This window comes from Dipodomys merriami, unplaced genomic scaffold (assembly GCF_024711535.1).
Source record: "Dipodomys merriami isolate MVZ:Mamm:240054 unplaced genomic scaffold, mDipMer1.0.p SCAF_88, whole genome shotgun sequence".
Classification (NCBI taxonomy): Eukaryota; Metazoa; Chordata; class Mammalia; order Rodentia; family Heteromyidae; genus Dipodomys; species Dipodomys merriami.
The window spans coordinates 1,044,151-1,068,125 of NW_027206490.1; positions in this window are offsets into that span (position 1 = coordinate 1,044,151).

Below are 23,975 nucleotides of genomic sequence, written 5' to 3' on the forward strand. Positions count from 1 at the left end.
ACCCTCACCCTCAACCTAAACCTCACCCTCACCCTTAACCTAACCTTCACCCTAACCCCAAACCTAAGCCTCACCCTGACCCTCAAATTAACCCTCACCCTCACTCTAATCCTCACCCTAACAATAACCCTAACCCTTACCTAACCGAAACCCTCACCCTCACCCTCACCACACTATCCTTCACCCTGAAATAAGATCTCACCCTAACCTTAGCCCTCACCCTAACCTTAACACTAAACCTCACCCTCACCCTAACACTAGGTCTAAACCTAACCCTCAACCTAACACTCACCCTAAACCTAACCCTAAACCTAAACCTCACCGTAACCCTCACCCTAACCGAACAATCACCCTAAAACTAACCCTAACCCTAACCCTAACCGTGACCCGCACCTTAACCCTCACCATCACCCTCACCCTCAGCCTCACTCTCACCCTAACCCTATACCTAACCCTAACCCTAACCCTAACCCTCATCCTCACCCTCACCCTAACACTCACCCTAGCCATAAACATCACCCTAACCCTAACCCTCACCCTAACGCCCACCCTATTCCTAATGTTAACCCAACCCTCACGCACACCCTAACCCTGACCCTAACCCTTATCCTCAAAATAAGCCTAACCCTAACCCTAACCCTCACACTAACATTAATCCTCATCGTATCCCTAACCCTAAACCTAAACCTCACCCTAACCATCACCCTCACCCTATCCTTAAAGCTAACCCTAACCCTCATCCTCACCGTAAACCTCACCTTAACCCTTACTCTCACACTAACCCTCGCCCTAACCGTCACTCTAACCCTAACTCTAACCCTCACTCCCATCCTAACCCTAACCGTAACCCTAACCCTCACACTAACCCTCACCCTAACACTAAAGCTAACCCTAAACCTCACCCTCACCCTAAACGTCACCCTAATCCGTACCCTCACCATAACAGTAACCATAACCCTAATTCTCACCCTAAACCTAACCCTCAACCACACCCTAAAATTAACCCTCACCCTCACCCTCACCCTCACCCTAACACTCACCCTAACAATAACCCTAATTCTTAACCTAACCCTCACCATCACCCTCACCATTGCCATAAACCTATCCCAATCCCTACCCCTCACCCTCACCCGCACCCTAACCCTCACCCTCACCCTAAATATTACACTAACCCTAACTGTAACCCTCACCCTCACCCTAACACTAAAGCTAACCCTAACACTCATCCTCACCCTAAACCTCACCCTAACCCTTACAATCAACCTAACCCTAAGCCTAACCCTCACACCAACCCTAAGTCTAAACCTCACTCTCACCCTAACCCTAACCCTAACCCTAACCCTAACCCTAACCATCACACTAACCCTCAACCTAAACCTAAAGCTAACCCTAAAGCTCACGCTCACCCTAAACCTCACCCTAATCCTTACCCTCACCATAAACCTAACACTAACCCTAAACCTCACCCTAAACCTAACCCTCACCCACACTCTGAAATTAACCCTCACCCTCACCCTCACCCTCACCCTAACACTCACCCTAACAGTAACCCTAATTCTTAACCTAACCCTCACCAACACCCTCACCATTACCGTAACCCTAACCCAAACCTTACCACTCACCCTCACCCGCACCCTAACCATCACCCTCACCCTAAATATCACACTTACCCTAACCCTCACTGTAACCCTCATCCTCACCCTAACCCTAAAGCTAACCCTAACACTCATCCTCACCCTAAACCTCACCCTAACCCGTACCCTCACCATAACCATATGTCTAACCCTCACACCAACCCTAACTCTAACCGTTACTCTCACCCTAACCCTAACCCTAACCCTAACCATCACAATAAGCCTCACCCTAACCCTAACGCTAACCCTAAACCTCACCCTCACCCTAAACCTCACCCTAATCCTTAACATCACCATAACCCTAACCCTAACCCTAATCCTCACACTAAACCTAACCCTCACCCACACCTTAAATCCCACCAGCACCCGAACCCTCACTCTAAGCCAAACACTCACAGTCACCCTATCCCTGACCCTAAACCTAACCCTCACCCACACCCTAACGCTCACCTCAAACGAACCCTCACCCTCACCCTAATTCTCACCCTCAACTTAAACATCACCCAAACCCTATCCCTAAGCCTAAAACTCAACCTATCCCTAAACCGCTCCCTAACCCTCAACCTCAACCTATTCCTCACCATAACCCTAACCCTAACCCTTACCTAAACTTAACATTCATCCTCATCCTAACCCTAACACCAAACCTAACCGTACCCCTAACCCTCACTCTAACCCTCACCCTAACTCTCACACTGACTCTAAACCTCACTCTCACCCTAAACCTTACCCTCACCCTAAACCTAACCCTAACCCTAACACTTACAGTAAACCTAAACCACACCTTGACCCTAACCCTACACCACAACCTCACCCTCACCCTCACCCTAACCCTAATCCAAACTCTAACACTGACCCTAACCCTAACTCTAACACTAACCTTAACCGTAAACCTAAACCTAAACCTCACCTTAACCCTAAACCTAACCCTAACACTCACCCTAAACCTAAACCTAACCCTAACCCTCACACTCACCCTAAAAATGACGCTAATCCTAATGCTCACCCTAAGCCTCACCCTAACTATAACCCTAACCGTAAAACTCATGCTCACCCTAATCCTCATCCTAACCCTTAACCTTACCCTAACCCAAATCCTAACCCTCCCACTAATCCTACCCAAGCCCGAACCCTAACCCTACTCCTCAGGCTAAACCTCATCCCTAACCTAACACTAATCTTCACACTTACCCTAACCTGAAACCTAACCTTAAACCTCACCCTAACCCTAACCCTCACCCTCACCCTCACCCTCAGCCTAACCCTAAACCTAAACCTAACACTAACCCTGACCCTCACCCTCACCCTCAACCAAACTCTGACCCTAACCTTAACTCTCAACCTCATCCTCAACCTAACCCTAACCCTATCCCTAATCCTTACCCTAATCCTAACCCTAACCCTATCCCTAAACCTACTCTAAACCTAACCAAAACCCAAACTGTTAACCTAACCATTACCGTCACCCTAACCCTAACCCAAATCCTAATCCTCACAATAACTGTAACCCTAACCATAACCCTCACGCTAACCTTAACCTAAACCTACCCCTCACCCTATTTCTAACCCTAACCCTAACCTCACCCTCACCCTAATCCTCACCCACACCCTAACCCTCACCCACACCCTAACATGAACCCTCACCCGAACCCTCACACTCACCCTAAACTTCATCCTCACCCTTAACATCACACTAACCCTAACCCTCACCCTAACCCTTACCATAAGCCTTACCCTCACTCCCCTTGCTAACCCTAACCCTAACCCTCACCCTCACCCTAACCCTCACCCTAACCCTAACCCTAACGCTAACCCTCACACTAACCCTAACCCTCACCATAACACTAACTCTAACCCTCAGCCTAACCCTCATATTAACACTAAACCTAACCCTAACACTCACCCTTACCTTAACCCTAACCCTCACCCTCATCCTTACCATACACCGAACCTAACTCTAATCCTCACCCTCACCCTCACTCTAACACTAAACCTAACCATAACAATAATCCTAACGCTAACCTTAACCCTAATCCTAAGTCTAACGCTCACCCTAACCCTAACCATAACCGAACCCTAACCCTAACCCTCAACCTAACCCTAACCCTAACCCTCACCCTCACTCTAACCCTAACCCTAACCCTAAGCCTAAGCCTAACCCTAACCCTCAACTTAACCCTCACCCTAACAATCATGCTAATCCTAATGTTAACACTTACCTAACTGAAACCCTAACCCTCACCCTAAACCTCACCCTCAACCAGCCCTCACCCTAACCCTAACCCTAAGCCTAAAACTAACCCTCAACCTTCCCCTCCCACTCCCCCTCAACCTAAACCTAATCTTAACCCTAATACTACCCCTAACCCTCACCCTCACCCTCACCCTTACCCTAACGCTAACACTAACCCTCACAATAACCCTAACACTAAACTTCAGACTAAACCAAACACAAACCCTAAACTTAACCCTCAACCTCACCCTAACCTTAACCCTCACCCGAATCCTCAGCCTAACCCTGATCCTAACCCTGACCCTCAACCTATACCTAACCCTCACCCTCACGTTCAACCTCACTTTCAGCCTAACCCTAACCCTAATCCTAACTCTAACCGTCACCATAACCCTAACCCTAACGGAAACCCTTAACCCTAACCTTCACCCTAACCCTAACACTTAACCTCACCCTCACCCTACTCCTAAACCTAACTCTAACCCTAACTCTAACCATCACCCTAACCCTAACCATAAGCGAAACACTAACCCTAACCTTCACCCTAACACTCAAGCTAACCATAACCCTAACCTTAAAACTAACCCTCACCCTGACGCACACCCTCATCCTCACCCTAACCCTAATGCTCAACCTAACTCTAACCCTCATCATAACCCTAACCCTAACCTCACCCTCACAGTAATCCTAACCCTCACCCTAAACCTAACCCTACCTCTCAGCCTAACCCTCACCATAACAATAACCCTAAACCTAATCCCTACACAATCCCTAACCCTAACCCTAACCCTAACCCTCACCCTAGCCCTCAACCTAACCCTAAACCTAAACCTAACACTTACACTAACCCTAAACCTCACCCTAACTCTAACCTTAGCGCTTACCCTCGCTCTCACCCTCACTCTAACCCTCACCCTAACCCTAACACTCACTCTAACCCTCTCCCTAACCCTAAACCTAACCCTAAGCCGAATCCTAACCCTAACCATAAGCCTCACAATAACGCTAACCCTAACCCTAATCCTTGACCTCACCGGCACCCTAACCCTCACTCTCACCCTAACCCTTACCCTCACCCTAAGCCTAACCCTAACCCTAACACTTACACTAAAACTAAAACTCACTCTAACCCTCACCCTAAACATAACCCTCACCCTCAACCTAACCCTCATCCTAACCATAACCCTAACACTCACACTAAACCTAAACCTCACCCTAACCCTAACCATACTCCTCAGCCTAAACCTCATCCTAACCCTAACCCAAATCCTCACCCTAACCCTTACCTGAAACCGAACCCTAATCCTAACCCTAACCCTCACCCTAACCCTCAATCTCACACTCACTCTCAGCCTAACCCTAACCCTAACTCTAATACTAAACCTAAACCTCACACTAACCCTAACGCTAACCATAACCCTCGCCCTAACCCTCACACTAACCCTAACCCTAACACTCACCCTCACCCTAAACATCACCCTAACCCTTACCCTCACCCTAACCATAATTCTAACCCAACCCCTCACCCTAATGCTAAATCTAACCTTAACCCCTCACCCTAAACATCACCATCACCCTAACACTCACCCTAAAACTAACCTTCACCCACAGTCTAATCCTCACCCTCACACAAATCCTCACATTCACTCTAACCCTCACCCTCACACTAACCATCACCCTAACACTAACCCTAACCCTCACCCTAAACCTCATACTCACCCTCACCCAAAGCCTAACCCTAACCCTAACCCTAATCCTAAACCTAACCATCACCTTCACCCTAACTCTCACCCTAACCCTCACACTAACACTTTTACTCACCCTAACCGTAACCCTGACACAAACCCTACACCTCACTCTAAACATAACCCTACTCATACTCACCCTCACCCTAAACCTAATCCTAACCCTAACACTAATCCTAAACCTAAACCTCACACTCACCAGAATCTTCACCCTAACTCTTAACCTCAGCCTAACCCTAACAATAACCGTAAAGCTAACCCTCACCCTAAACCTAACCCTCACCCTAACCCTAACTCTACCCGTCACCCTAACCCTCACCCTAACCCTCACCCTAACCCTCACACTATTCCTAACCCTCGCCCTCACCCTAGACCTTACCCTAACCCTAAACCTAATCCTAACCCTAACCCTAACCCTAAACCTCAACCTAACTCTAACCCTCAACCTCAACCCAACGTTCACCCTAACCCTACCCATAACAATAAGCCTCACTTTGACTCTCACCCTAACCCTAACCCTCACCCTAACCCTTACAGTAATTCTAACCCTAACCCTAACACTCACCCTAACCCTCACCTTAACCATAATCCTAACCCTACTCCTAACCCTCACCCTAACCCTCACCCTACCCTCACCCTAATACTAACCCTAACCCTAACCATCACCCTAACCCTCACAGTCACCCTAAACCTCAACCTAAACCTAACCCTCACCCGCACCCTAAACATCACCCTCGCCCTAAACCTCACCCTCACCCTAAATATCACCTTAAACCTAACCCTACCCCTAAACCTCACCCTAAACATAACCCGCGCCCTAACCCTAGCCCTCAACCTAATCCTCACCCTAATTCTAACTAAAACTTTACCTAACCGAAACCCTCACCCTCACCCAAACCCACACCCTAGTCCTCTCCCTAACCTTAACCCTAAACCTAACCCTAAACTTCCACCTCACCCTCACCCTAACCCTAACACTAACCGTAACCCTCAACCTCCCCTTCCCCCTAACCCTCACCCTAACACAAACCCTCACCCTTACCGTCACCCAAACCGTAAACTTAACCCTCTCCCACACCCTGAACCTCACCCTAACCCTAAACCAACCCTAACACTTACACTAAAACTAAACCTCACCCTAACCCTAACCCTATTCCCTCACCCTCACCTTCACCCTCACCCTAGCCCTAACCATAAGCCTAACCCTAACACTCACTCTAACCCTCTCCTTAACCCTAAACCTAACCCTAAACATAACCCTAACCTTCACCGTAACCCTAACCATAACCCTGACCCTCAACCTAAACCTCACTCTAATCTAAAACTCAGCCTAAACCTACTCCTCACCCTCACCCTCACCCTCAACCTTGCCTTCACCCTAAACCTAACCCTAACCCTAATAGTCACTCTAACCCTATCCATAACCCTACACCTAACCCTAACCCTCACCGTAACCCTAACCCTAACCCTAACCCTCACCCTAAACCTCACCCTAACCCTCACCCTCACACTAAACAGCACATTAACCCTAACCCTCAGCCTAACACTAACGCTAACACTCACCCTAAACCTCACCGTGACCTTGACCCTCATAGTAACCCTAACCCTAACCCTAACCCTAAAGCTAAACCTAACACTCACCCACAAGCTCACACTCACCTTCATCCTCAGCCTAACCATAACCCTAACCCTAATCCTAAAACTGTCCCTCACCCTCACCTTCACCCTAACTGTAACCCTAAACCTAACCTTAAACCTCACCCACATTCTAACCCAAACCATAAACCTAACCCTCACCCTAAACCTAACCCTCACCACACACTACACCTCACCCTCACCATAACCCTCACGCTCACCCTAAGACTCACCCTCACCCTCAATATCACACTAACCCTAACCGTCGCCATAACCCTAACACTTACCCTCACCCTAACCCTCACCTTCACCCTCACCCTAAGCCTAACCCTAACCGTAACCCTAATCCTAAACTTAACCCTCACCCTCACCCTCACCCTAAACCTAACGCTACTCCTCAGCCTAACCCTCACACTAACCCTAATTCTAACCCTAATCCTCACCCTAGCACTAACCCTAACCCTAATCGTCATGCTCACTCTAGCCCTCACCCTAACACTAACCCTAACCCACACCCTAACCCTCACCCTAACCCTCACGCTAACCCTAACATTAATCCTCACACTAAGCATCACCCTAACCCTAACCCTAACACTAATTCTAACCCTCCCCCTAACCCTCAACCTAACCCTAACCCTAACGCTCACCCTAACCCTTACCCTCACACTAACCCTCACCTTAATCCTAACCGTAACCCTAACCGTCACCTTAACCCTCACCCTAAACCTAACTCTAACCCTAAACCGCACCTTAACCCTCAGCCTAACACATACCCTCACCCTAATCCTCAACCTAACCCTTACCCTCAACCTAACCCTAACCTTAACCCTCACATTAACCCTATCAATCATGTAACCCTAACCCTAACCCTCACCCTAACACTCATCCTAACTCTAAACCTATCCTTAACCCTCACCCTAAACCTAACCCTCACCCTCACCCGAACCCTCAACCTAAAACTACCCCTCATTCTAACCCTAAGCCTACCCGTCACCCTAAGCCTCATCTTAACCATAAACCTAACCCTAACCCTCACACTAACCCTAATCCTCAACCTAACATTAACTCTAACCCTCACCCCAACCCTAATGTTAACTCTAACCGTCACCATCAACCTAACCCTCACCCTAAACCTTATACTCACACTAAACCTAACCCTAAGCCTATCCCTCACACTAACCCTACACCTCACACTCACCCTAACACAACCCCTCAGCCTAACACTCAACCTGACCCTAACCTTCACCCACACCCTAACCAGAACCCTCACTGTCAACATCACCCTACGCTAACCCTCACCTTAGCAGTAAACCTAAACCTCACCCTAATCCTAACACTCACACTAACCCTCACCCTCACCCTAATCCTCACTGTAACCCTAATCTTAATCCTTAACTAACTGAAATCCTCACCCACAACCTCACCCTCAACCTCACCCTAACCCTCATCCTCACCCTAGCCCTCACCCTCACACTCAGCCTAACCCTAATCCTAACCCTAATCCTAACCGTAACCGAAAACCTCACCCTCACCCTCATCCTAACCCTTACCCTAACACTAACCCTCACTCTCACCCTCACCCTGACCCTAACCCTAACCCTAACCCTCACCCTTACCTTAACACTCACCCTAAAACTAAACTTCACCCTCACCCTCACCCTAATCCTAAACCTAACACTAACCCTCACACTTATTTAATCTTTACCCTAAGCTTACCCTCACCCTAACGCTAACCCTAATACTAATCCTCACACTAACACTAAACTTCACCGTAACACCAACCCTAACCCTCACCCTCACCCTCACCCTTAGCCTAACTCTAACCTTAACCCTAATAATAAACCTAAACCTCACCCTCACCCTAAACCTAACCCTAACCCTATCTTTAATGCTTACCCTAACACTCACCCGAAACCTAACCCTGAATCTCACCCAAACACTCACCCTAACCCTAAGCCTCACCCTAACGCTAAACCTAAACCTAAATCTAACCCTCACCCTAACCCTAACCCTCACCCTAATACTAACCCTCACCCTAAACCTCAGCCTAACCTTAACACTAACTCTTACCCTAATCCTCAACCTCACCTTAACCCTGAACCTAACCCTGACCCTCAAAATACCCCTTACCCTAACTCTAACCCTAACCCTAAACCTCACACCAAACGTAACCAAAACCTTAACCCCAACACTCTCCCTAACCCTAACCATAAGCCTAAACCTCACTCTCACCCTAAACGTCAACCTAACCCTTACCCTCAACCTAACCCTAACCCTCAAAATAACCCTAACCCTCAACCAAACCCTAATCCTAAACCTAACACTGATCCTCACCCTAACACTATCCCTAAACCTAACCCTCACCCTAACCCTCAGACTAACCCTCACACTCACCTTAACCCTCACCATCACCCTAAACCTCACCCTAACCTTCACCCTAACACTAACCGTAACCCATACCCTAACCCTCACCCTTCCCTCAACCTAACCCTAACCCTAAGCCTAACCCTCACCCTCACGCTAAACCTCACCCTAACTGTAACCCTCACCCTAAACCTAACTCTCACCCTCACACTAACCCTCATCCTAACCCTAACCCTAACCCTCAACCTAGCACTCATCCTACACCTCACCCTAACCCTAAACCCAAACTTAATCCTAAACCTCACCCTCACCCTAACCCTCACAGTCACACTAAACCTCACATCACCCGGACCTTCCCCCTCCCCCTCCCCCTAACCCTCATGCTCACCCTAAACATCACCCTAACACTAACTCTAACACTAAACCTCACCCTAAACCTAACCCGCACCCTAACCCTCACCCTCAACCTATTCGTCACCCTAACTCTAACCCTAAACCTTACCTAACCGAAAACCTCAACCTCAGCCTCATCCTCACCCAAACCCTCATAGTAGCCCTCACCTTAACATAAAACTTACCATAAACCTCAACCTCACCCTCACTGTAACACTAAACCTAAACCTAACTCTAAAACTCACCCTCACCCTCACACTAACTCTCACCCCAACACTAACCCACACACTAACCCTCACCATAAACATAACCTGAAGATTCACCGTAATCCTAACCCTAACCCTAACCCTCACCCTAACCCTCACCCTAACACTCACGCTAATCCTAACCCTCAATCTAACCCTAACCCTCAACCCAAACCTTACCTTCACCCTAACCCTCAACCTAACCCTTACCCTCACTCTAACCCTAACCCTAACACTTACACTAAACCTAAACCTTACCCTAACCCTAAATGTACTCCTCACCTTCACCCTCACCCTCACCCTAAACCTAAACCTAACCCTAACACTCACCCTAACACTAACCCTAAACATAACCCTCAACCTAACCAAATCCCTAACCCTAAACCTAACCCTCACACTCACCCTAACCCGAACCCTCACAATAACCCTAAACCTCACCCTAACCCTCCCCCTCAGCCTAAATCTCATCCTAAGCCTAACCCTAATCCTCACCCTAAACCTAACCCGAACCCTAATCCTAACCCTCACCCAAACCCTAACCCTAACCCTCACCCTCACCCACACTCTCAGCCGAACCCTGACCCTAACCCTAAAACTAACCCTAAACCTCACCCTCACCCTCATCCTAAATCTAACACTAACCCTAAACCTAACACTCACCCTCACCCTATCCCTAACCCTTACCCTAACTTTAACCCTAACCATAACGCTCACCCTCACCCTAAACCTAACCCTCACCCTAACTCTAACCCTAACACTAACCCTACCCCTCACCCTCACCCTAACCCTAACCCTAAATCTAACCCTCACCCTAACCCTAAACCTCACACAAACCTAACCCTAACCCTCACACTCACCGTAACTCTCAACCTAACCCTTAATCTAAACCTAACCCAAACCCTAACCCTAAACCTAACCCTCACCCTCATCCTCACCCTCACACTAAACCTCAACCTCACCCTAAACATCACACTAACCCTAACCCTCACCCTAATCCTAACCCTAATCCTCACCTTAACCCTCATCCAAACCCTCACCCTCACCCTCAGCCTAACCCTAACCCTAACACTAATCCTAATCCTACTCCTCACCGTCACCCTCAACATAATTCTAACTCTAACCCTAACCCTAACCCTCACCCTAACCCTAACCCTAAACCTAACCCTCAACCTAATTCTAAACCTTACACAAATGCTAACCCTAACCCTCAGCCTCACCCTAACCCTCACCCTAACACTGACTCTCACTCTAACTCTAACCTTAACCATAAAACTAACCTTCACACTCACCATAACCCTCACGCTAACCCTAATGAAAACCCTAACCCTAATCCTCACCATAACCCTCATCCTAACCCTAAACCTAACCCTAACCCTAACCTTCAACCTAACACTAACCCTAACCCTAACCCTCAAACTCACCCTAACCCTCACTGTCACCGAAAGCCTCACCCTAAGCTTACACCTCACCCACACCCTCACTCTCACCCTCATCCTCACGCTAACCCTCACCCTAACCCTCACCCTAACCCTAACCCTCACACTCAACCTAAGCCTAAAACTAACGCTAAACCTAATCCTAAACCTAATGCTCTCCCTCACCCTCACACTAACCATAACACTAAATCTAACCCAAACCCTAACCCTCACCCTCACCCTCAACCTAACACTAACCCTAACCCTCACTCTAAACCAACCCTCATCCTAACTCTAACACTAACACTCAACGTCACCCTAACCCTAACCCTGACCATCACGCTCACACTAAACCTCAACCTAATCCTTAACCTCAACATAACTCTAACCCTAACGTTAACCCTCACACTACCCCTAACCCTCACCCTAAGCCTATCCCTAACCCTCACCCTAACCCTCATCCTAACACTAACCCTAACCCTCAACCTAACACTAACCCTAACACTAAACCTAAAACTCACCCTAAATCTAACCCTCACACTAACGCTAACCCTCAACCTAAACCTCACCTTAACCCTTACTGTCACCCTAACCCTAACCTTAACCCTAAACCTAACCATAACCCTCACCTTAACCCTCACCCTAAACCTCACCTTCACCCTAACCCTCACCGTCACCCTAACCCTCAACCTAACCGTAAGCCTCACCCACATCCTAACCCTAAACCTCACCCGAACGCACACGCTCATCCTAAACATCACCCTCAGGCTAACCCTCAAACTAACCCTAAACCTAACCCTCACCCTCACCCTCACCCTAACTCTAACCCCAACTCTAACCGTAACCCTTACCTTAAACTTAACTCTAAACCAAACCTGACCCTAAGGCTAACGCTAACCCAAAACTTCCCCCTCACCCTCCACCTCACCCTACCACATACCCTCACCTAACCCTAAACCTAAACCTAACCCTAATCATCACATTAACGCTAAATGTAAACCTCAACCTAACCTTCACCCTAAACCTAACCCTAACCATAACCTTCACACTAACACTAAACCTAACCTTAACCTTCAAACTCACCCTAACATTCACTGTCACCCAAACCCTCACCCGAACCCTACCCCTCACCCACACAAATAACCCTCACCCTCACCCTAACCCTCAGCCTCACCCTAACCCTCACCCTCACCCTAAAAATCACCCTAACCCTAACCCTAAACCTAACACCCACCCTTACCCTAACCCTCAAACCCACCCTCACCCTCACCCTAAGCCTAACACTAACCCTAATCCTAAACCTAAATCTTTCTGTCACCCTCACCCTAAACGTAATCCTAAACCTAACCCTCTCCCTCACCCTCACCCTAACACTAACCCTAACCCTAACCCTCACCCTAACACTAACCCTAACGCAGACCCTCACCCTAAACCTAAACCTAACACTAACTGTAACCCTCACCCTAACCCTAACCTTCAACCTCACGCTAACCCTCCTGCTAACCCTAATGCAAACACGAATCCTAATCCTCACCCTAACCCTCACCCTAACCCTAACACTAACACTCACCCTAAACATAACCCTAACCTAAAACTTAACCCTAACCCTAACCCTAACGCTAACCCTAACCCTAAACCTAAAACTAACCCTAACAGTCACTCATCCCGAAACCCACACACTAACCCTACCCCTCACCCAAATCCTAACCCTCACCCTCACACTAAAACTCACCCTCACACTCACCCTCACCCTCACACTCACCCTGACCCTAAACATCACCCTAACCCTAACCCTCACCCTAACCCTAAACCTAACACTTACCCTAATCTTAACACTAACTCTAACATTAAACCCCAACCTAAACCTCACCCTAAACCTAACTGTAACCCTAAACTTCACCCAAAACCTCACCCTAACCCTAACCCTCACCCAAACCCTAACCCTCACCCTCACCCTCACCCTCACCTTAACCCTCACCCTCACCCTAACCCTCACCGTCACTCTAACCCTAACCCTAACCCTAACCCTAAGCCTAAACCTAATCCTCACCCTCACCCTGACACTAAGCCTAACACTAACCCTAAACTTAATCCTAAACCTAATGCTCTCTCTCACCCTCACCCTAACCGTGACCCTAAACCTAACCCTCACCATCACCATTACCCTAACCCTAACCTTCACTCTAACCCTAACCCTAAAACTCAACCCCAAACCTAGCCCTACCCCTCACCTAATCCTCATTCTAACACTAAACCTAACGATAACCCTCACTCTAACCCTCAACATAACCCTAACCCTAACTCTAACCCTCATCCTCCCCCTAACCCTCAACCTAACACTTACCTTCAACCTAACCCTAACCCTAACACTATCTCTAAACCTAACACTAACCTAAACTCCACCCTAAACCTAACCCTAAACCTCACCCTAACCCTAACCTTCACCCTCACCCTCACCTTCATTCTCAGCCTCACCCTAACCCTTACCCTAAACCTAAACCTATCCCTCACCCTCACCATAAGTCTAACCCTAACCCTAACCCTCATCCTCACCCTCACCCTAAAGCTAACCCTAACACTAATGTTCAGCCTAAGCATAACACTAACCTTAAACCTAACCCTAACCCTCACCTAACACTAAGCCTAAACCTCACCCTCAATCTAACCGTCACCTGTACCCTAACCCTAATCCTCACCCTAATCCTAAAGCTAACACTTAGCCTAAACTTAAACCTACCACTCCCCCTCACCCTAACCCTCACCTTTACCCTAACCCTCACCCTAACCCTTTTCCTCACCTTAAACCTAACGCTGACACAAACACTAACTTTCACCCTATCTCTTACCCTCAACCTAAAACTCACCCTAATCTTAACCCTCACACTAAACCTAACCCTCAACCTAACCCTAAACCTATCCCTAACCCTCACCCTAACCCTAACCCTAAACCGATTCCTCACCCTATCCCTAACCCTAACCCTCACCCTCACCCTAACCCACACCGTCAGCCTAACCTTCACCCTAAACCTAACCCGAACCCTCACCCTCGCCCTAACCCTCACCATAACCCTATTCCTAATTCTCATCCTCACTCTAGCCTTCACCCTAACACTAAACCTAACCCTCACCCTCATCGTCACGCTAACCCTCACCCTAACCTCACCCTAATCCTTACCCTCAACCTATCCCTAACCCTAACCCTCACACTAAACCTAACCCTAACCCTAACCCTTACCCTCACCCTCAGCATAACTCTAACACGAACCCTAATCCTAACCCTCACTATCAACCTCACCCTAAACATAATCCTATCCCCAAAACTCACCCTAACCCTAACCCTCACCCTAACCCTAACCCTAATCCTCACAATAACCCTAAACCTAACCCTAACCCTACTCATAAATCTCACCCTAACCCTCAACCTAAACATAACCCTAACCCTAAACTTCCCCCTAAATCTAACCATAACACTCAATCTCACTCTCACCCTCAGCCTAACCCTAACCCTAAACCTAATCCTAACCCTTGCCCTCACCCTCATCCTCACCCTGACTCTAACCCTAAACCTAACCCTAACCCTCACCCTCAAACTAAACCCAACCCTAACACTCACCATAACCCTAACCCTCATGGTAATGCTAAACCTAAAACTCACCCTCACCTTAACCCTTACCCTAACCCTTACTCTCACCATAACCCTAACCATAACCATAACCCTAACCCTCACCCTAACCCTAACCCTCACCTTCAACCTAACCCTCACCGTTACCAGAACCCTCATTCTCACCCAAAATATCAACCTCACCCTAAACATCACACTAACACTAACCCTCACCCTCATCCTCAACCTCACTCTCAGCCTAAAACTAAGCCTAACCCTAAGCGTCACCCTCACCCGCACCCTAAACCTAACACTAAAACAATCCCTTACCCTTACTCTCTCCCTCACACTCACCCTAACACTAACCCTAACAATAACCCTAAGCCTCACCTAACCCTTTCCCTCACCCTAACCCTAACCCTAACCCTAATGCTCACACAAACCCTAAACCTCACCCTAAGCCTTACCCTCATCCTAAACCTAAACCTAACCCTAATCCTCACACTATCGCTAACTCTCACCCTAACACTAACCCTATCCCGCACCCTATCCTTCACCCTAACCGTAACCCAAACCCTAAACCTCAACCTAAAGCTAACCTTAACACTCACACTCACTCTCACTCTCAGCCTAACCCTAACCCTAAACCTAATCCTAAACCTTGCCCGCACCCTCACCCTCACCCTAACTCTAACCCTAAAACTAACCCTAACGTCAACCTCAAAATAAACCTAACTCTAACACTCACCCTAACCCTAATCCTCATGCTAACGCTAACCCTAACCCTCACCCTCACCTTAACCCTCACCCTAACACTTATTCTCACCATAACCCTAACCCTATCCCTCACCCTAACCCTAACCCTCACCATCAACCTAAACCTCACCGTTACCAGAAACCTCACTCGAACCCAAAACCTCAACCTCACCCTAAACATCACACTAACGCTAACCCTCACCCTCACCCTCACCCTCACACTCAGCCTAAAACTAAACCAAACCCTAACCGTCAGCTTCACCCTCACCCTAAACCTAACACTAAAACAAACCCTAACCCTTACCCTCTCCCTCACACTCACCCTAACACTAACCCTAACAATAACACTAACCCTCACCCTAACCCTTTCCCTCACCCTAACCCAAACCCTAACCCTAATGCTCACACAAAACCTAAACCTCACCCTAAGCCTTTTCCTCACCCAAAACCTAAACCTAACCCTAACCCTCACACTAACCCTAACTCTCACCCTAACCCAAACCCTATCCCGCAACCTAACCCTCAGCCTAACCCTAAAACTAACCCTAATCCTCACCCTATCCCTAACTCTAAACTTAACCCTTATCCTCACCCTAACCCTCACCGTCACCGTCAACCTAACCCAAGCCCTAAACCTCACCCTAGCTCTAATCCTCACAGTAGCCCTCACCCTAATCCTAACCCTAACCCTCACCCTAACCCTAACAGTTATGCTAACCATTACCCTAACCCTCACCCTAAACTTTACCTCATCCTAATCCTAACCCTAACTCTAACCTTCATCCTAACCCTAAACCTAACCCTAACCCTAACCCAAACCAAACCCTCACTCTAACCCCAACCCTACCCCTCACCCTAACCCTGACCCTCAGCCGCACCCTCAGCCTAAACCTAACCCTTATCCTAATCCTAAACTTAACCCTCACCCTCACCGTAATTGTAACACTAACCCTAAAACTAACCCTCACCATCAACCTAACCCTCACCATCACCCAAACCCTCACACTCACCCTAAACCTCACCCTCACCCTAAACATCACACTAACGCTAACCTTCACCCTCACCCTCACCCTCAGCCTAAACTTAAACCTAAAACTAAACAAAACCCTAACCATCACCCTCACCCTCACCCTAAACCTAATACTAAAACAAACCCTCACCCTTACCCTCACCCTCACACTCAACCTAACACTAACCTTAACAATAACCGTAATCCTCACCCTAACCCTAACCCTAACCCTAATGTTCACACAAACCCTAAACCTCACCCTAAGCCTTACCCTCACCCTAAACCTAAACCTAACCCTAATCCTCACACTATCGCTAACTCTCAACCTAACACTAACCCTATCCCACACGCTAACACTCACCCTAACCGTAACCCAAACCCTAAAACTCAACCTAAAGCTAACCGTAACACTCAAGCTCACTCTCACTCTCAGCCTAACCCTAACTCTAAACCTAATCCTAAACCTTGCCCGCACCCTCACCCTCACCCTAACTCTAACCCTAAACCTAACCCTAACCCTCAACCTCAAAATAAACCTAACCCTAACACTCACCCTAACCCTAATTCTCATGCTAACGCTAACCCTAACCCTCACCCTCACCTTAACCCTCACCCTAACCCTTACTCTCACCATAACCCTAACCCTAACCCTCACCCTAACCCTAACCCTCACCATCAACCTAATCCTCACCATTACCAGAACCCTCACTCTCACCCAAAACCTCAACCTCACCCTAAACATCACACTAAGGCTAACCCTCACCCTCACCCTCACACTCAAACTCAGCCTAAAACTAAACCTCACCCTAACCGTCACCTTCACCCTCACCCTAAACCTAACACTAAAACAAACCCTAACACTTACCCTCTCCCTCACACTCACCCTAACACTAACCCTCACCCTAACCCTTTCCCTCACCCTAACCCTTTCCCTCACCCTAACCCTAACCCTAACCCTAATGCTCACACAAAACCTAAACCTCACCCTAAGCCTTACCCTCACCCTAAACCTAAACCTAACCCTAACCCTCACACTAACCCTAACTCTCACCCTAAACCTAACCCTATCCCGCATCCTAACCCTCAGCCTAACCCTAAAACTAACCCTAATCCTCACCCTATCCCTAACCCTAAACTTATCCCTTATCCTCACCCTAAACCTCACTGTCACCGTCAACCTAACCCAAGCCCTAAACCTCACCCTAACTCTAATCCACACAGTAGCCCTCACCCTAATCCTAACCCTAACCCTCACCCTAACCCTAACAATTATGCTAACCATCACCCTAACCCTCACCCTAAACTTTACCTCATCCTAATCCTAACCCTAACTATAACCTTCACCCTAACCCTAAACCTAACCCTAACCCTAACCCAAACGGAAACCCTCACTCTAACCCTAACCCTACCCCTCCCTCTAACCCTGACCCTCAGCCGCACCCTCAGCCTAAACCTAACCCTTATCCTAATCCTAAACTTAACCCTCACCCTCACCCTAATTCTAACACTAACCCTAAACCTAACCCTCACCATCATCCTAACCCTCACCATCACCCAAACCCTCACGTTCACCCTAAATCTCACCATCACCCTAAACATCACACTAACGCTAACCTTCACCCTCACCCTCACCCTCAGCCTAAACCTAAACCTAAAACTAAACCTAACCCTAACCGTCACCCTCACCCTCACCCTAAACCTAATACTAAAACAATCCCTCACCCTTACCCTCACCCTCACACTCAACCTAACACTAACCCTAACAATAACCCTAACACTCACCCTAACCCTAACCCTAACCCTAATGCTCACACAAACCCTAACCCTCACCCTAAGCCTTACCCTAACCCTAAACCTAACCCTAACCTTAATCCTCACCATATCCCTAACCCTCACCCTAACCCTAACCCTAACTCACACTCACCGTAGTACTCACCCTAATGCTAAACCTAAACCTCACATTCACCCTAACCCTAACAGTTATGCTATCACCCTAACCCTCACCCTAACCCTTGCCCTCATCCTACCCTAACCCTAACTATAACCCTCACCCTAACCCTAACCCTAACACTAACACTAACACAAACCATAACCCTCACCTTGAACCTAAACCTACCCCTCACCCTAAACCTAAGCCTCACCCTCAGCCTAAAACTAATCCTAACCCTAATTCTAATCCTAGCACTCACCGTCACCCTCACCCTAACTCTAACACTAACCCTAATCCTAACCCTCACCCTCACCCTTACCCTAACCTTAACTCTATCCCAAAACCTCACCCTAACTCTAACACTCACCCTAACCCTAACGTTCACCCTCTCCCTAACAAAAACGCTAAACTAACCCTCACCCTAAACCTCACCCTAACACTTACCCTCTCCCTAAACCTAACAGTAACCCTAACCTTAATCCTCACACTAACCCTAACATTAACCCTAACCCTACACATAACCCTCACCCTAACCTTCACCCTAACACTAACCCTAAAGCTAAACCTCACCCTAAATCTAACTGTAACCCTCAACCCCACCCTCAGCCGCAACCTCAGCCTAACCCTAACCCTAAACCTAAAACTAACCCCAGTCCTCACCCTCACCCTCACCCTAACTCTAACACTAACCCTAATCCTAACCCTCACCCTCACCCTTACCCTAATCTTAACTCTATCCCAAAACCTCACCCTAACTCTAACATTCACCCTAACCCTAACGTTCACACTCTCCCTAACACTAAAGTAAACCTAAACCTCAACCTAACTCTCACCCTCACCCTAACAAAAACGCTAAACTTACCCTAACCCTCACCGTCACTCTAACCCTAACCCTAACCCTAACCCTAACCCTAAACCTAATCCTAAGCCTAGTCCTCACCCTCAACCTCACCCTAACTTTAAACCTAACCCTAACCCTAACCTTCCCCCTCAACCTAACCCTAACCCTAATCCTTACACTCACCCTAATCCTAACCCTCATGCTAAGGCTAATCCTAACCCTCAACCTCACCCTAACCCTCACCCTAACCCTTACTCTCACCATAACTCTAAACCTAACCATAACCCTAACTCTCACCCTAACCCTAACCCTAATGCTAACACTAACCCTAACCCTCAACCTCCCAGTAACCCTCACCCTAACCCTTACTCTCACCATAACTCTAAACCTAACCATAACCCTAACTCTCACCCTAAACCTAACCTTCATCATCAGCCTAACATTCACCGTCACCAGAACCATCACTCTTACCCTAACCATCACCCTCCTGCTAAACATCACACTAACCCTAACTCTCACCCTCACACTCACCCTCAGCCTAAACCCAAACCTAAAACTAAACCTAACCCTAACCGTCACCCTCACCCTCACCCTAAACCTAACCCTAAACCAAACCCTCAAACTTACTCACACCTTCACCCTCAACCTAACTCTAACCCTAACAATAACCCTAACCCTCACCCTAAACCTTTTCCTCACCCTAACCCTAACCCTAACCCTAATGTTCAAACAAACACTAACCCTCACCCAAACCCTTACCCTCACCCTAAACCAAACCCTAACCCTAACCCTCACACTAAACCTAACTCTCACCCTAACCCTAACCCTACCCCGAACCCTAAACCTACCTCTCACCCTCACCCTCACCCTAACTGTAACACTAACCCTAATCGTAACCCTCAACCTCACCCTAAACTTCACCCTATACCTTACCCTCACACTAAGCCTAACCCTAAACCTACGCCTAATCCTCACACTAAATCTAAACTTAAATCTAACCCTAACCATAACCCTCATCCTAACCCTCACCCTAACCCAAACCCAAACCCTAACCCTCACCCTAAAGCTAACCATAACCATCACCCTCACCCTAGACCTAACCCTCATCCTAACCCTAACCCTAACCCTAATCCTATCCCTATCCCTAACCGTCACCCTCAACCTCACTCTAACCCTAACAAAAAACCTTACCCTCACCCTAAACCTACCCTAACCCTCACCCTCATCCTAACCCTCACCGTCACCCTAACCCTCAATCGAACCCTCACCCTAACCCTTACCCTCACCCTTACCCTAACCCTAACACTAACCCACACACTATCCATAACCCTAACCCTAACCCAAAACCTAACCCTCAGCATAACCCTCACCATAAACCTAACCCTAAACCTCACCCTAATCCTAAACCTAGCCCTAACCCTAACCCTAAACCCTCATCCTATCCCTAACCCTCACCCTAACCCTTAATCTCATCCTAACGCTCACCCTAACACACACACTAAACCTAACCCTCACCCTAACCTAACCTATCCCCGCAGCCTAACCCTCATCCTAACCCTAACCTAAACCTAACCCACACTATAATCCTAACCCTCACCCTAAACCCAATCCTACCCCTCAGCCTAACCCTCATGCTAACGCTCAAGCTAACAATAACCCTAACCCTCCACCTCACTCTACCCTCACCCTAACCCTTACTCTCACCCTAACCCTAACACTAACCCTAACCACCCTCACCCTCACCCTAAGTCTAACCCTCAACCTCACCCGCACCCTCAACCTAACCCTAACCCTAACTCTAATCCTAACCCTCGCCCTCATCCTCAACCTAACCCTAACCCTAAACCTAATACTCACACGAACACTCACCCTAACTCTAAACATTACCCTCACCGTAACCCTCACCCTAACCCAAAACCTAACCCTAACCCTGACGCTAACGCTAACCCTAACCCTCAACCTCACCCTAACCATCACCCTAACCATTTCTCTTACCCTAACCTTAACCGTAACCATAACCATAACCCTCAACCTCACCCTAACCCTCACCATCACCCTAACCATTTCTCTTACCCTAACCCTAACCCTAACCATAACCCTATCCCTCAACCTCACCCTAACCCTCACCATCACCCTAACACTCACAGTCACCCTGACCCTCACCCACAACCTAACCCGCATGCTCACACGAAGCCTCACACTCACTATAAACGTCACCCTACCCTAAAGATCATACTAACCCTAACCCTTACCCACACCCTCACACTCAGCCTAACCCTAAACCTAAACCTAAACCTAACCTTCACCCTCAACCTCAACCCAAACCTAACTCTAAACCTAAACCTCACCTTCACCCTCACCTTTACCCTAACTCTAACCCTAACAATAACACTAACCTTCACCCTAACCCTAACCTTCACCCTAACCCTAAGACTAACCCTAACCGTAACCCTAACCCTCAGCCTAACCCTAACCCTCATCTTCACCTTCAAATTAAAACTCACCCTAACCCCAATGCTAACCCTAACCATCACGCTCACCCTAAACCTCACCATAAACCTTAACCTCATCCTAACTCTAACCCTAACACTAACCCTAAACCTTACACTAACACTAAGCCTAACCCTAACCCTAAACCTCACCCTAATCCTCACCCTAACCCTAACCCTAACCATACCACTCACCCTAAAGCTAACCCTAACCCTAACACTCACCCTCACCCTAAACCTCACTGTCACCCTAATACTAACCCTCACCCACATCCTAAACCTCACCCTAAGCTGAACACTCACACTCAACCTAACCCTCACTTAACCCTAAATATCACACTAACCCTAAACCTCACCCTCCTCTTAACCCTAACCCTAACCAAAATCCTCACCCTAAGCCTCACCCTAAACCTAACACTCACTATAATCCTCCCTTCCCCTCACTGTAACCATCATCCTAAACCTAACCCTAACCCTCACCTTAAACCTCACCCTAACCCTTACCCTCACCCTAAATCTAACCCTAAACCTAAACCTAAGCCTCACCCCAAACCTCACCCTAACCCTCATCCTAACGCTAACCCTAACCCACACCCTAAATATCACACTAAACCTAACACTCACGTTCATCTTAACCCTAACCCTCACCATAACCCTCACCCTAACTCTGACACTCAACATAAACCTAACCCTTCCTCTCACCGTAACCCTCACCTTAACCCTAACTGTAACACTCATCGTAAAACTCACCCTAACCCTTACCCTCACCCTAACCCTAACCGTAACCCTAAACATAACCCTCACCCTATCCCTCACACTAACCCTAACCCTAATCCTCACACTGATCCTCACCCTCACTCTAACAGTCACCCTCACCCAAAACCTCACCCTTACTGTTTTCCTCAACCTAACCCTATCGCTCACACAAATCATAACCCTCACGCTTTTACAGTCACCCTAACCCTAACCCTAACCCTCACACTAACCTTAACACTCACCCTAACGCTAACCCTACCCCCCATCCTAAACTTCACCCAAACCTAATCCTCACCCTATCTCTAAACCTAACCCTAAACCTCACCCTCACCCTAAACCACACAGTCAGCCTGACCCTCACCCTAACACTAACCCTAAACCTCACCCTCACCCTAACCCTCACCCTAAACCTAACCCTAACTCTCACCCTCACCCTAGTCCATTCCCTAACCCTCACCCTCACCCACACCCTAACCCTCACCATCACCCTAAACCTCACCCTAACACTAAAACCTAACCCTTAGCCTCACTGTAACCCTAACACTAACACTAAACCTAACCCTAACTCTCACCCTAAAACTTACTCTCAACCTAAACCTCACCCTCACCTTCACCCTAAACCTAAGCCTATACCTAAACCTCACCCTAAACCTAAACCTTACCCTAACCTTAACCCTCACCTTAGGCCTAACCCTAACCATAACCAAAATCCTCAACCTAAGCCTCACCCTAATTCTCACCGTAAACCAAACGCTAACCCTACCCCTCATACTCACCCTAACCCTAACCCTTACCCTCACCCTAACCCTAACTCTAACCCCCACACTAAGCTAACCCTCACCCTAACCCTCACCTTAACCCTCACCCTTAACGTAACCCTCATCCTCACCCTAAACCTAACCCTAACCCTCACCCACACCCTAACCCTC